Here is a 15,104-nt window from a genome sequence, read left to right as displayed (position 1 = left end):
GCCCTATGGGGGCAGAAATGGGGATGGGGAAGGGCTATGGTGAATGGGGAATTACCGGTCCATCCAACCTTGGAATGGACCGGAAATTACTCCATTCACCATGCCGGTATTCCATGGAGTAAATAGCTCCATGGTTGCCAACCATGGAGCTATTTACTCCATGGTGTAGTCCTAACTCGGAATGAGGGCCATTGACTTTAGTGTCTCTAAGGATTCTGGTACTTGTATTTTTCGCATTTCATTTCTCTTGCAGTTGACTGGAAACAACTCCCTCCATAGCCCAAATTTTACTCCCGATAGGGGGAGGGGGAAAGCCATGATTGTGGCTCTCCATTGTAAGGCATTGTCGCCCTGGTGCTGCAGCCTTTTGAGCCTGGGACTCCTGGAACATAATCGTTAAGAAATAGTGACAGGCCACGCACTCTGTTGCCAGTCAAGTTTTCCTGCATTGACTTCTCCTCCAAACACACGTTTTCATGACTCCATCAATCTTCAGGGAGGCTGTGTTTCTTTTCCTTTTCAGGCGTGTCTTAATTTACTTTTCAGGTGTAGCAAGTTAATTGACTTTAGTGTCTCTAAGGATTCTGGTACTTGTATTTTTCGCATTTCATTTCTCTTGCAGGTGACTGGAAACAACTCCCTTCATAGCCCAAATTTTACTTCCTTCTTAGCTCAATGTATCTTTTATAAAGTAGGAAGTGGCTCAAATCTTCAATAGCTCCCGTTTCGCACGAGAGGGAGCTTGGAGAGAAAGCTGCCCCTTCCCATTGTCTTTGGGCATATAGAGGGAGATTAATCTTCTGAAATCATGTGAGGTCATTTTGCAGACTTCCCCTTCTACGTTCTGAGTTTGCAGCTTGGAATTGTATAACACAAGTGAAGGTAGATCACCCACCTTTCTCCTATCTGCCTCCCAAAAAGGACTTTTTCTGGTAAATCCTTTTTACCTTTTTTATACTCACAACTGTGTTTTTCTTTAACTTATCGCAGACCCCATTCTAGTAAAACATTGCACCGTTCATTATAACATGTGTACTTCCTTTTGGCCTCAAAATCGACAATTTCTCCAAGGGCATTGTTTATATTCGAATTCTCCAGACCAACTACAGGCGTTGTCAGAAAAAAAGCACTGAATTGCAAACATGCCTGTTCAACCATATTAGGCACCCCCATTTCCACTCCAATAACACTGTTTGGGGTGCCAGTTAACATTTTCAGGGTTTTATTCTGTAGTACCTCTAATTGTGTACAATTAGTGTAGGCCCAAATCGTACTACCAAATAATAGCATCAAGTGCGAACCACACATTTGTGATAGAATCTCATTAAACCTCCCATTGAAAGTGTTGCTCTCTCAATAGTGATTTTCATATGGGTTGCCCATTTCCTAGTCTTGGCAAACGTGATGCGCTGGTAGCAGTATGACTACACTACATCTATTCTTTCTCTTTTTAGGTTTCGTGAGTACGCATTTTTCACTTTCCTAAAAAACATTATTTTGGTTTTATTCATATTTCATTTTAGCCCATTGTTTCGAAAGTATTGATCTGCATACTCAAGAGTCAGAACTAACGGCACTGTATCATCAGCGTATAAATGTGAGCCATATGTAGTATTCTGCAAGGTCGGTGGAAACACTCTGCTACCACTGGATAGAGGATTACATTCTGCCACAAATACATTCTTTAAAAGTGGGGCCAGTGAACACCCTTGTTTTACCCCTTTATTTGTCACAAAATATGGAGAGAACCTACCCACCGGTGAACATTGCACCACTGTATACGTATTGATATAGAAGACTTGGATAAGATTTAAAAGGCTTAGGGGACCATACAGTGCTTTCAATGTCTTCCTGAGTGCGTCTCTGTAAATTGAGTCAAGCACCTTCTCCAAATCCAGAAAGGCTATACACATCTTTTCGATCTAACAAGGCAATATTCTTTAATTAAGGTGTTCAAAACAAAACAGTAGTCTACCTCGCTTGAGATGCATTTAAAATATTTTTAGAGAGGGCCCAATGCTAAAGTCTGTGCATTAAACATTTATTAAAAATCTTTCTTGCCATATCCAGGAGTCCGATCAGGCATAGCTCACAACCTTTCATGGCCCTTGGGTGGGTGAAAAAACCCAATTTTGCATTTGGCCGGTGAGAGCCCATTGATTCCTATGGGCGTGTAAGGGGCTTGGCGGGTGAGAGAGCTGCCTAAGCGGCGGGTGACACCCGCCAAATGCATGTGAATTGAGAGGTACGGATCAGGCGGTAGGTAAATCAATATAACCCTTTTTTAAAATATAGATAGTAAGGCTGCCGCTCCATGTCTTTGGCACAATCACAACCTGCGGAGTAGCATTCAAAAGGCAAGACACGACAGAGGCCCACCAGTTAGGACACCATTTAAAAAGGTCAGAGCAAGGGCCATCCAGGCCTGCCACTTTCTCTACAGGCTTGTTTTTAATACTTAGAAGCATTTCCTCCTCACAGAAAAAAATATCATTACCTTTAAAAGTATTAAGTGTATCAGCTTCAGCCCATACTGAGTTGAAAAAGAGTTCCTGAAAAACGTACCAAATTTTTTGGTGTAATTGTACTTTTCATAACCTTCAAAGCCCTTCCTAAGGAAAATCTTCTCCAATATATCCTGTTGCTTGGATGCATACTCCTTTGTATCCCTCAACAATTTTGGTATAATCCTCTCTATCATTGTTGGATACTCTTTAAAATGTTTTTGTTAATTTATTGTTGGCACGCCTGGAACAATGATAACACAAGGCCAAACTGTTGACTCATTTACAGGTTGGATTCTAGAACGGTATATCCACAATAGAGCAGGTTGCCTTAAACACCTTCTGCAGAAATATGTTACTCTGGAGAGACAGCCTTCTACTTGGTCTTTGTGGATTTGAAAGCAGCCTTCAATAGAGTCTTGCGTAATAAATGATGTGTCGTCGTAAAGGATATTTCTGTTACCTATGCCTTATTGAAGGTGCTTTGCGAATTGTCTTCAGAAACATTTGCAGCTGGGGGGTGGGAGAACAAGGATTATTCTGCACTCACAAGTGTAGGTCAGGGTTGTGTCGTAGCCCCTTATTTTTTCACTTTACTTAAATGAAACTGCTTATTCTACCTCAAAGTTGGAGGCAGATATTCACCAGTTCTTTCATGAAAAAATCCACATTCGATGCTCTGTGGATGGTGCCATTTTTTTTTTTACTTTCGTTTTTATTCAATTTTTCAATAAGCAATATAGCCATTTTCAACCAACAGTAGCTACATTAACATTCCAATTTATCCCCACCCCCTCCCATGGCCCTCCCCCCTCAGACAGACTATCATGGCCGTCCATCCATTGGGACATGCAGGCTAATAATCGCGACCAAAGACTCAGCTTTGCCTGGCACCTCAAGATCTGGTTATCGTATCTGTGCACACTGTCTGTCCCCACCAACACGAGAGGTCGAAGGTGCATTAAACCCAGTCAGACAATTTGGCTTACAGACTGAGGTTTTCCCCTCCCTCTAGCAACAAAAAGGAACCCCACTCAATCAGGAAACTTTCCATCTTGTCGTTTACCATGGCGGTCAACTTATCATACGTAAATATGTGCCACATTTAAATTAACAGTTCCTTTTTAGTTGGAGTGGTTCTGTCTTTCCATTTCTGTTCTATGGCTACCTTTCCAGCTCTCAGCATTTCTTCACTGATTTTTGGGAACCTAGAGGTTTCGGAATCAGTGGGTGGGATACCTAACAAAACCTGGAAGGGGCACAGAGGTGGAGCCACACCGACCAGGTCTTTGATCCAACTAAGGACTTCATATTGATTGGTTGATTGATTTATCATATCAATATACCTGCACAGTTGGACACTCCCACCACATATGGTACCACGTTCCTCACTGCCCACACTCCCTTGGGCAGAATGGTGAGGATCCCTTGAACATTTTGGATAGTTTCACGGGAGGGGCAGGTGGCAAGAGTGCAGGATCTTGAAGTTGTGTTCCATGGCTGATGCATACAGGTTGCCACCAAACATTAGCTGATAGTTTCCCCCATGTATGCTCCATTATCTCCTCCCCCGCCCTTGTTTGTCAGCATTGCCTGAATGTCTGCCTCCCCTCCAGCTCAGCCGTGACTAGTACCCAATTAATCTTAGACAGTACTCCCTTCCTTGCTGTGGATTCACATAGGATTTTCTCAAAAGTGGAAGGGGCCCGGGAGCTGTTAACATACAACTTGGGGTCAGTCAAAATACCCTTCAGGCGCAGGTATTCAAGGACAGTTAATTTGTTCCTTCCAAGGGACTCTACCATGGCCTCATACTCAATAAATGAGCTCTCCCTGAACAGTTGGGCTACCCTCTCCAACCCGCCGTCTGACCACTGCTGCATATTCCAGTAGCCCTTGTTTCCCAGGTCATGAGGGGCATCCCACAACAAACTCAGGGGTGAGGGCCAAGAGGACAGCAGAGCATTTGTTTTGTTATGCTTCCACAGTCCCCATAGCACTGATAGGGTCGTATGGGTTCTAACGTAGGGCGGTATCTCGTTGGGGTGGACCCACAAAAGGTCCCTGGCTTTTTTTGGGTGGGTGTGTTTGTGTCTTCTATATATGTCCAGTAAGATCCAATGTCATCCCTCAAATGCTCCAACATCACTCAGAGCTGAGCTTCCTTATAATATAATCTGAAGTCCGGGAGGCTGAAGCCCGCAAAATCCCTGGGGAGGGTCAATGTGGCATACTTAATTCTAAACCTTTTTCCTTTCCATATAAACTGGTTCACCATGGGTTGTAATTTCACTAAGAAAGTCTGTGGAAGGGGTGAGGGGAGGGTGGAGAATAAGTATAGAAGGCGGGAGAGAATATTCATTATCACAGACACATCCACCCGAACCAAGAGAGGGTGAGGAGTGCCCCGCGGAGAAGATCTAATCTTATTTCTTCCAGGATGGGGATATAGTTCACCCCTACTAGTCTTGACAGGTCTTTAAGGTGGCAAATATCCAAGTACAGGGAGGAGGAATCCTCACCTCTCATTCCAAATATTGTCTCCCGGCCTATGGTCACTGAATCATCCGCTCCTATGAACATCACACTGGACTTAGGGAGGTTAATTTTCAGGCCCAAGAACCTACCAAAGTCCTGTATCTGGCATAAGAGTTTGGGGAGAGATTCTGATAGGTTCATCAGGTAAAAAAGGATATCGTCGGCAAACAAGGAGGGCTTAAAATCTACTTCACCACATTGAATTCCCGTAATCCCCCCGTTCTCCTTAATGGCAATTGCCAAGGGCTCCATAGCCAGGGAGTACAGCAAGGTGGAGATGGGGCAGCCCTGACTTGTTCCTCTAGAGAGGTGAAGGGGGGGGAGGAAACAGTGCCGATAACAGCCACTTTTGCTGTGGGGCCGCTGTATAGTGTTGATATTCACCGCCTCAAGTTCATGCCGAGCCCGATCTTCTGCAAGACTTTACCCATGTACTGCCACTTGAGACGTTCAAAGGCTTTTTCTGAGTCTATCAATATCAGATGTGCTTCAACCCCGCTACCTCTCACCTCATGCATTAGGTTTATGGACTTCCTTATGTTATCAGCTCCCTGACGTCCCGGGATAAATCCCACCTGATCTCCGTGAACCAGGGAAATGGGTCTCTAAGATTGGCACTGGGCTGAGCCTTCACCTTCCTATGGTATCACTTCTATCAGTGCCACCAGCATAGACTGAGTGAGGGATCCCGTCTCCAGTGCGCTGTTGAACAGTTTGGCCATAAATGGAGACAGGGTAGAATGAAATGTTTTGTACAAGGACACCATAATCCATCCTCCCCCGCAGTGGTGCCCCCTTCATACCACTAATTGTGTCTATCACTTCCTGGGCAGTAATGAGAGATTCCATGGGTTCTGCCTTCTCCACTGGGAGACACAGGATTGGGAGGGAGTCCAGGAACCGGTCAACCTCTGACCTGTCCCGCTTGTATTCTTTGTAGAGTGTTTTATAAAATAAACAAACTCCTCAGTTATCTGTGGGTCTTCAAGATGTTTTTCACCTCCTTTTGAGCAAATCGCATCTATCCCCCTACTCCTTCTCTGCTCCCTCAACCTCCATGCCAGTATTTTATTGGCCGTATCCCCTTTTCCATGTACTTTTGTTTTAAAAAATGAGACTTTTCTCTCTGTTTGGCTGACCCTAAGGGCCATCAACTTAGTTTTATATTCTTGCAATTTAGCCCATTGCCCTGGGAACATTTGGGTTTTCCGTACCCCCCCCCCCCCCCCGGCTGTATGGGCTCAAGTTTCCCCCTGAGGTCCCTCTCCTCATGTGCCCTTTCTCTTTCTCCTTGAGCCCATTCCTATCAGAACGCCTCTAGTCATGGCCTTAAATGCCTCCCAGACCCCTGCGGTCCCCACCTCCAGGTCGTCGTTGATTTTGAAAAATTCTATAATTGGTTTGAAGAGTCCCTGGGCTAGTTCTTTGTCCTGTAGCAACTGGTCATTGCACGACCACCGAGTGTTGTGCTGCACGCAGTGGGGCACCCCAATTCGAACTCTCGCCAGGTCGTGATCAGACCACGGGATTACCTCCACGGCAACTTCAATCACAAGCTCCAATAGGGGTGTTCTACAAGGATATAATCTATCCTTGAGAAAGTGTCATGTGCCTTTGAGTAGTATGTAAAAAGCGGGTTCTGACCCTGTCCCCTCGTGTGAGTGTCTGTCACTCCCGACTCCATGTTGACTTTCTGGAAGCAAACAGAAAACCTCTGTTATGTTTGAGTTACAGTGTAGGGACCTGATCTCTTTCTTTCACTTTTGGGGTGCAGGACCATGTTAAAATCCCCTCCTGTTATTAGTGTGCCTTCTGCAAAGGTTTGGATTTTGCACTTGAACGACTCCCAGTAGTGGTTGTGGGCCTCATTTGGGCAATAGATTTAAACCACTGTAATCGTAAAGCCCTTGACCAACACAAATTGGCCCACCGGATCTTGAGACTATGCCTTCAATACAAAATGTAGCTTGCTAGATACTAGTGGGGCTACTCCTTTTTTTTGGTTGGGGCGGACGCGTGGAATACCTCCCCTATTGACCTCGCTTTCAGGGACGGTTCCCTCCCCCTTTGCCATTGGGTCTCCTGTCAAAACATTAAGTCTAGCTTTAGTCGGTTGAATTCTCAAATCATTAAGGACCTATTGTGTGGGGAGGTTAGACCGCTCACATTTAGTGAACCCACTGCCTGTGTATTTGTGATGTCAGCCATTGGGCGGGGTATAGTTTTCTTTCATACGTCTCCGATTTGGCATCCCGGTGCACACTCCCCCCCGGGCCATGATCTCTGGCAATTTACTGATTGCAGTAAAATTCCCCTCTGGATGGACCTGCTTTTTGGTAGTTTACAAAACTTGAACTTCCCTTCAATGACCAACAAACCCCCCAACTTTGCCCCCTTACCCCTTGCCGCCTGGACTGTTTGCAACATTTATCGCATTGCTGGACCAGGCCACCATTTCCTATCCTCCTCCCTGGCCTGTGTGAAGCAAGTTGACTCCTCTGAGCCCCCCAGCTAGTCCAAATTCGATAAACATGTTCTGGCCCACCCCCCGCCCCAAGGGGCTACAAACCCAATTGATCCCACAGAAAAGAGCTGGACAACACATATTGGTCACACCCCATCGCCTGGGTCATGGGCCGGCCACCACTAGCACCCCCCCGGCCTCTCACAAGGCCCACCAGCCTCTCGTAAGGCCCACCTTGTGTGCCTCGCCAGACCTGATCAGTTGACATTTCCTCTACCTGGAAGCTACGGGTTCTCACAAATTGTTAGGTTGCATTGACCCTTCAATGGGCCATCAAGTACTTAGCCTTGGCTTTATGGGTTCGACGGGGACACTGGGTTTAGTTTCTTGAATATCTTGTGGCCCTGAACACAACGTCTGGCCACAAACCCATTCGCCTTCTGAGATTCACTCAAGACTCCCCCTCGGTGCTCCGATGCAGGGGCTGGGGCAGCATCACCCAGCAATTCTTGTGTCACTCTTCGTATATCATTTTCTGTCACGAGGCTGAATTTGTACCCCTCGTACTTGAATGTAAGGGAAAAGGGGAATCCCCACCTGTAACTAACTCCTTTGGCATTGAGTCACATTGTTAAAGCCTGCAGAGGCCCCTCCTTGTGAGAGTGAAAGCAGAGAGATCCTGGTACAGTTGTTTGTGAGTTCCCCCACTCTATCGGGCCCCTCTTCCTTACCAGCTGCAAAATCTTTGACTTCTCAGTAAAGTAGTGAAACCTTGCCAGGATGGATCTTGGCCCCCTGTATCTCCCTCCCGCTCCATGCGCTCTGTTGATGTTCGGTTCATTGTTGCTTCCATCATTAAAGAGCTTGAAGACCACTGCGTTTATGGCTTTAGTCATGTCCATTGTTTATATTCACCATTGCGCTCTGAGAATCCAAAAAACCTTAAGTTATTGCACCGTTCTCGATTTTGAAAATCGTCCATCTTTAAAGCACACTTTATCTCTCTCCACTCCAATTCCGAGAGCCGCATGTCAATTTGGGTTTCCAAAAGGTCCACGGAGGTTCTGTTGGCTTCTAGGTGTTTGATGCGATTGTCCATGCTGTCTATTTTTTTATACAACCTGTCAAGCCTCTTGCCAATGTCGGCCCTAAAGCCCCTAATCTCTTCAAGGAATGCCGCCATACCTTTACTCATTGATCGGGCCTGCTCTCGCGTTGGCATGATTGCCTGCGTTGGTGCAGGTTGCTGGTCGTGGCGGGACTTTTGTTTGTGCCCCTCACTGATTCTCTGGGGTGCTGAGGACCTCTGTTCCAGGCGGCCGGGGCGAGGAGTAGTCGCTGCTGTGGGGTTCCGGCCCCTTAGTGAGAGCTGAGCAGAGAAGGTGCTGGATAAGTCAGCTATGGCTATTAGGGAGGTTGCACTGGGGGTATCAGGACATCACCCCACGACCTCCATGACCTCCATGAGGACTCCTTCAGGTAGGTGATGGGACACCAGGTGCAGAGCAGTCACCGGCCACCCCCCACATAGCTAGGCGACTCCAGCAGGGTAACATGTGGAGAAGGCAACAGAGTCTCTACTTAGTCCAATGCCCACTGGGTATCTCTCATAGGCACAGAGTTATAACTGGGTTTGTGTGGGGGGTGGGGTCACCTCATGCGTAATGGGCAGTACGGTGGTAATGCAGGGCACTGCATGGGGAAAATAGGGCTCTCATGCAACGCACCGCTTCCGCAAAAAGCAGGGTGCCTGCCCCACCTGCTTTACTCCTGCGGCCCATTGGGATCTCTAGGTGTGTCCTACTGGTTCACCGTATACCCAGTGGTGGATCTCCATTGAATGTTCCTGCATCCAGATACCCCGGAAAATCCTGGACCTTCGTCCCTGACCCATGTCACGTGGGGGGGGGTAGGAAAGGCCTCAGGCAGCTTCCCACCACAGTGCCGGTTCACCGGTATGGAAGAGGCCAGATGGGGCACCGCCTGAAGAAGGCTGCCCTGGGGGTCGCTGTGGCCAGCCGAGGAGCAGAGCTCTGTTACTGGCCGGTGGCTGCTGTTTCGGATGTCACACAGTTCTTATTCACAGTCTTTTTCGTGTGAGAAGGCTTGCAAAGCCACCTCCTGCCAGTCTGATGTAGCTGGTGCGGGCCTTGGTTCTGTCTTGCATGCCCTCGGGGCTCTGGTGTCCCATAAAGTCTCTGCACACGTCTTCGCTCACAGGCGGGGCAGTGGGGGGCGAAGGTGTCCCCGGCGGCCCATTGATCAACAAGGATGACACCAACTGCAATGTTTTTAAGGCACCGCCTCTGGGGGGCTCACTGCCCTTCCTCCCAGAGCTCTGGGGCGGCTCGGGATCTCGTGGCGTTCTGTTGCCTTTTGTTGAGACAGTTCTCTGGTCTTCCGGGGTCTAGAGACACGCAACCTGGACCGGGGGTCCATCTTGGTGTCTGACACCTATGCGGGGGGGATCTATTCTCTCACTGGTGGGCTTTCTGGGGGGCCTCTCCAAGCAATTCGTCCTGTGAAAGAGGAGCAGCACACAGGGATTTCACATCACTGCGCCCCCTGGTGGCCAATCCTGATGGTGCCAATTTAATATCAAAAGACACCACACACACACACAAATATCAAGACACCGCACACACACGCACAGTATCAACTGAATTTGTACACTGAAATTTGCAGCAACAAAGTACAATGTTTTGCCTGTCACCCTCAGGGAAAAATCGAATTCCTGCAAACCTCAGGTGGTAAGAGGATGGAACAAAAAGAGTAATTCTGCTCTTTAGATGGGAGACGTACAGTAGTGCTGGTTAGAGTGATCAAATGACCAAAAACAGCTTTATTCGTGGGGAGAAGGGGTGTAAGAGCTTCATTGATTTATTTGGCAATAATAGTATTAGAACCTGCTGTCCAGGTGCATATGGCGCAGACCATTGTGGTTGCCATATATAAAACAGAAATTTGGGGTGCTATTCCTAACACTGCGTTAGAAATAACGGAACACAAGTTGTACAAAACTTGCTTACTTCCATCTGAAAGAACGCCATGCGCTCTTGTATTTCTGGTATCAGGGTACCTAGGTTTATAATATTATATCAAGCGCAAAATTCTATTTTACTGGGTTATCTCACTAAAGACAAACATTGGGTAATTTCTTTGGGACTTGACCAATTAAACAATGGCAATTGTAATGGGCTCTTGGCCCTGATTTGTGGTGTATGTGGAGGTTCTGGGATATGTGGCTTACCTGAATCGCATTTAGCCAGCTTTCTCACATAGTCTGCTCATCAAATCTTGTACGGACATTTTGATTCTTTCACATTTGACTTCAATATGGCTCAAGTCAACATGTCCTTTCTGTTCATATTGCGAGACGCCTATAGAAAATGAAAGACATGTCCGGTTTTTGAGAAAACATGTAAATGTTGGTAAAGACCTATATTGTGCAACCTTGCTGTGTGGTCCCTTGCGGACACTCTTGTTTGTAAATCATCAAACAATATATCTGTTACTTATGGAGTAGCCACACACTTGATATAATGTTGGGAACACAGAACCAAGAAGACCAATTTAGTCTATTATATTTAATTATCATCATCAACCTTTATTGGACTGCAGTCGTCGGGTACAAAACAACATCATAAATAACTATTCATAAACGGCATCTACACACAGCATCCTGCAAAATTGACATCCAATATAAAATTCGAAATGCAGAGAGTTAGTCTTCTAAGAGAAACTATAAAAGCAGTAAAGAAAAAATAAATAATTCCCTCTATGGTAATGCTGAAGTGTTCCTTTTCACCCATGCCCGATGGATGTATATTGACACAGTATAAACCACATCCATATTGGACGAGCATTTTCCAAGCTCCATAGCTTCGTACAAGGTGCACATTTTGTAAACATAAAAGTTTTAAGATAGGCAATTCTCAACTGATGTAACCATCACATAAAAACATCCAATACCTGGCATCATCCCTCTCTGCCCACACATTGGCTAGCTCGGCCCTGGCATGTTTTTTCACTGACTAGTGTGGGCCTGTACCTTCAAACAGACAATTCTAAAATCGATATAAAGTGCCCGTGCATAGTGGGTCAATGGTGTCGAGGTAATCTTCATTCCCATGGATATTTCTTGGATTGAGGTAGTGCATGCCATGAAGTAAAGTAATGCATGAACTTTACATCTTACTCCTTATGCATTCTGCATAGGGATTTTCAACCCTACATTTTGAGTCCTTATTAACAGAATTCAGTGCCATACAAAGACAATACAAATCCAAATGCTATGAGGCACCTCCTGACATGAGCAAGCCATGGGATGTTGCACCCCCACCACCAACTTCATTATGTAGGCCAAAGCTTTGCAATATTTTACTAGGGAAGGGATCCCCCCATAGCTTTATCCAGGAAAATACTGGTCTAATAGCTGTTTCCTCATCAATTACGGTCAAATCGCATTTCATACATACATGAATACTCTGGGCACATTGGGGTAACACGAGGCCTCCCTTTAGAAATGCATTTTCAATTGTAGTCAAGGATCGAGCCCTAATGTGGCCCCACATGTCAGCACCATACAAGGGTGAAGCCCTTGCTTGCAGCTTGTAGATTTCCAGGACTGGTCTGATTGCACCTCCACCATGTTTGAAATAGAATCTTTTCAGAACCCCAGTGTTCTTTTCGCCAGATTTGCCTTGGCTTTAAGCAATTGATGATCCCACCCAGTGTTGCTTGTAAACCGGCTACCTCGGCAGTCATACCAAAACACGTGCTCTAGTTTGCGGTCTCCCTATGGTTAGGTCAAGAGGCTTCATTTTTGAATTTCTGGGACCTAAAACCATTGATTTTGTTTTGCTAGCATGAAGTTCCAACCCCAGCTCTTCATAGTTACTTTTAAACAAAGGAGCAATGCTCTCAAGCCTGTATGGACAGTGGACAAGAGAACAGCGTTGTCCGAATAAAACCAGCGCTGGTGTTCTTTCATTGCCCAAACAAAAGAAACTCCAAGCTAGCATTAGACAGTTCTTCAATGACAGAATTGATGTAGATATATATAACACATCCTTGGCGGACGCCTCTCCATACAGTCATATTTATGATATGAACGTTAATTTAAAATTGTTTTATCTACGTGCGTATACGTGCGTGTGTACGTGTGTGCGTGTGCTTTCGTGAGCATGTGCATGCGTGTGGTATGAAAGCACAACACTTTGTGGGGACTTGATTTCACTGTGGGGACCTAAACCCAAGTCCACCCGCGTGGTAATGTCTTCAAAATGACTCAAAACATCTTAAAAAACACCACTGCCAATTTTTACAACTTTTAAAAAATGTGTCTTGTGGGGACCTGTCTTTATTTTGGTGTGTTGATTTTATTCTCAGATCTGCCCCCGAAGGCTGGATGTGGCATTGCAGTCATCAACACAGAAATTTAAACACACTCAATGAATCTGATGGCCTTCATGCTTAGGCAGTAGACAGCAGATTCATGGGAACCATTTATACCCAAACACAATTGTGTTTTAATGACCTGAACCCTTTCCTCTTTGCACTCAAATGGAAAATAAATGAATTCAAGATGTTTTATTTGCATTTTGTATGTCTACAGAATTGTATACAATCAATACTTTACAGAAGTGTTCTCTAATAGCACAGCACACTTCCAGATTCAGTTTAACTATTTGATAATTTTGTAACAAACCAATCAAAATGTGACTCACTTTTCTTCTTTGTTTCTGTGATGATGTTGAAGTCCCCACAGAGGTGGTGTGGGATTATATGGAAGCCCACACACGAAGATATTACACATATTGTGTGCAATGATGCTGTCTTGCTAACTTGATATGCAAATTAATTGGATGTTGGCTTGAAATTGTGTCTGATTGTACAAAAATGTAACAGGATTGATGTTTACTTGAGCCTTATTACAGGTTCGGCAGAAAGAGGAAAAAGTGGCGCAATGGAATTGCCACCACTTTGACCACTCTGCCGAAATAAGGGTTCATGAAAATGAATGCTAATTCCTCTGGGGGAACTGACCTTTGAGAAATTAGCACTGTTGGAATTAGCAATGAAAACCAGCGATAAGACCCCCAATGCTAAATCCGCCTGAGGAATTGGAGCTAGAAATAAAAATGTGAATTCAATTGTATTACAAGTTAAAACTGATAGACTGATAAACAATGAGGGCCAGGGTGGAAACACAGATGGTAAAAGGTAAAGGTAAGGACGAGGTCAAAAGAACAGAAGATGATCACTCCCCACAAACTGTTTGTGTTGACCCACTCTGAGAAGGCTGCAGAGCTGCTTGTACAAAGATCTGACCCAAAGGTTTTGTGGCTGCTATGGTCCAGGAAGGTCTCAAGCCTCCTATTAAGCGCTCCCACCAAAGATCTTCTTCCCTCAGGTAGGCATTCTTTAGGTGATGCAATATATGTGGGTATCTGAATTTGTCTGTGCCTGGACACAATAGCAAGAGGTGACGTAACATATACTACAACACATATTTTAGAATAATTAGTCATGTTTGTCTTTCAGGAAATGCCTTATATAACAAGATAAAATGTGTACAATATATAAGGAAACACAGCCACTACATGGTGGAATAGTTATATCACAAACTGACAATGTCTGCGTGTTGTATAAAGACATATAACAACTGAGAACATTATTTCACATTCTGAGATAATTATGTATTCCTGTGGAAAAAAAAATATTTTATGTTGAAAATGATACACTAAATGGCAGAAATACTTTCTAAATATTGAAATCCTCATGTGCCATTATACAATTTAGATATGTATGGTACTGTAAAGCTTTGGACTAAAACATGGCACTGGTGCGCAGTGCATTCTTGTGTGCTCAGAGCCATAATGGACATTTGCTACAGCCCTCAGTGGAATCTGCACTTGATGTAAACTAGTCAGTGGATAAACATATTTTCAGCCTTGTTCGTACTATTACACTGGTAACATTTTTTTCAACGTTATTCATTGGACACGGTGTGTGAAGAGGCTTGGATAAGCAGCTGCCGACTGGCACCTGATAGCGTTACCATGGATGTTGTCAAATCTGAAGATGAGTTATAGAGTTGTTTGTGTGCTTCCTTGAGAAAAGGAAGAGTTCTGCTCCTTGAAGTTACCGTGGGTCACTCTGGCCGGCGGCCCATGAGAGCTGCCAATGAGTGGAAACTCCGAGAGCCAGAAGATTCTAGAAGGTGTCACCCTGCATTTATGGAGGGCTTAAAATTAGGGGTACCGAAGCGGTTAGGTAGAAAGCTTCACTTGGAGGATGGACACATTGCTGCAGGCCCGTTTATGCCGAGATCTCTCTGCCTGACTGTTTGGGAGCTTCTCAGTGACTCCTGGCGAGATGAGGGTGTGCCTTGCGGCGATGTCAGCAGTGATGTATTTTATTTAGACTTTTTTCATTGATTTATTTACTTATTATTCTTGTTGCATTTATTTATTCATGTATGCTTTTGTGAATAAAGAGGCCGCAAAGAGCCATTTTTACCACCTAGCTGAGTGTTTGCGTGAGTAATTGCCCTCTAGCGTCCAAAATTTTAATTCAGTGTACTGGGGAGGAAA

The 15,104-nt window shown here is 45.1% G+C and overlaps 1 protein-coding gene across 4 annotated transcripts in view; it reads right to left on the bottom strand.

Moving 5' to 3' along the window:
• Window positions 1–15,104, bottom strand: part of LOC138526227 (T-cell-interacting, activating receptor on myeloid cells protein 1-like) — a 733,986-nt gene that overhangs the window by 698,167 nt on the left and 20,715 nt on the right. For all 4 annotated transcript variants that reach the window (XM_069636718.1, XM_069636712.1, XM_069636798.1 and 1 more), the window contains one exon: window positions 10,757–10,886. The gene's annotated coding sequence lies outside the window, so the exon portion shown is untranslated. The remainder of the gene's footprint in view (window positions 1–10,756; window positions 10,887–15,104) is intronic.

This window comes from Ambystoma mexicanum, chromosome 1q (assembly GCF_040938575.1).
Source record: "Ambystoma mexicanum isolate Mex_15411 chromosome 1q, UKY_AmexF1_1, whole genome shotgun sequence".
Lineage (NCBI taxonomy): Eukaryota > Metazoa > Chordata > Amphibia > Caudata > Ambystomatidae > Ambystoma > Ambystoma mexicanum.
The sequence above is the reverse complement of the archived record's forward strand: the minus strand, read 5'-3'. Positions and strand labels throughout refer to the sequence as shown.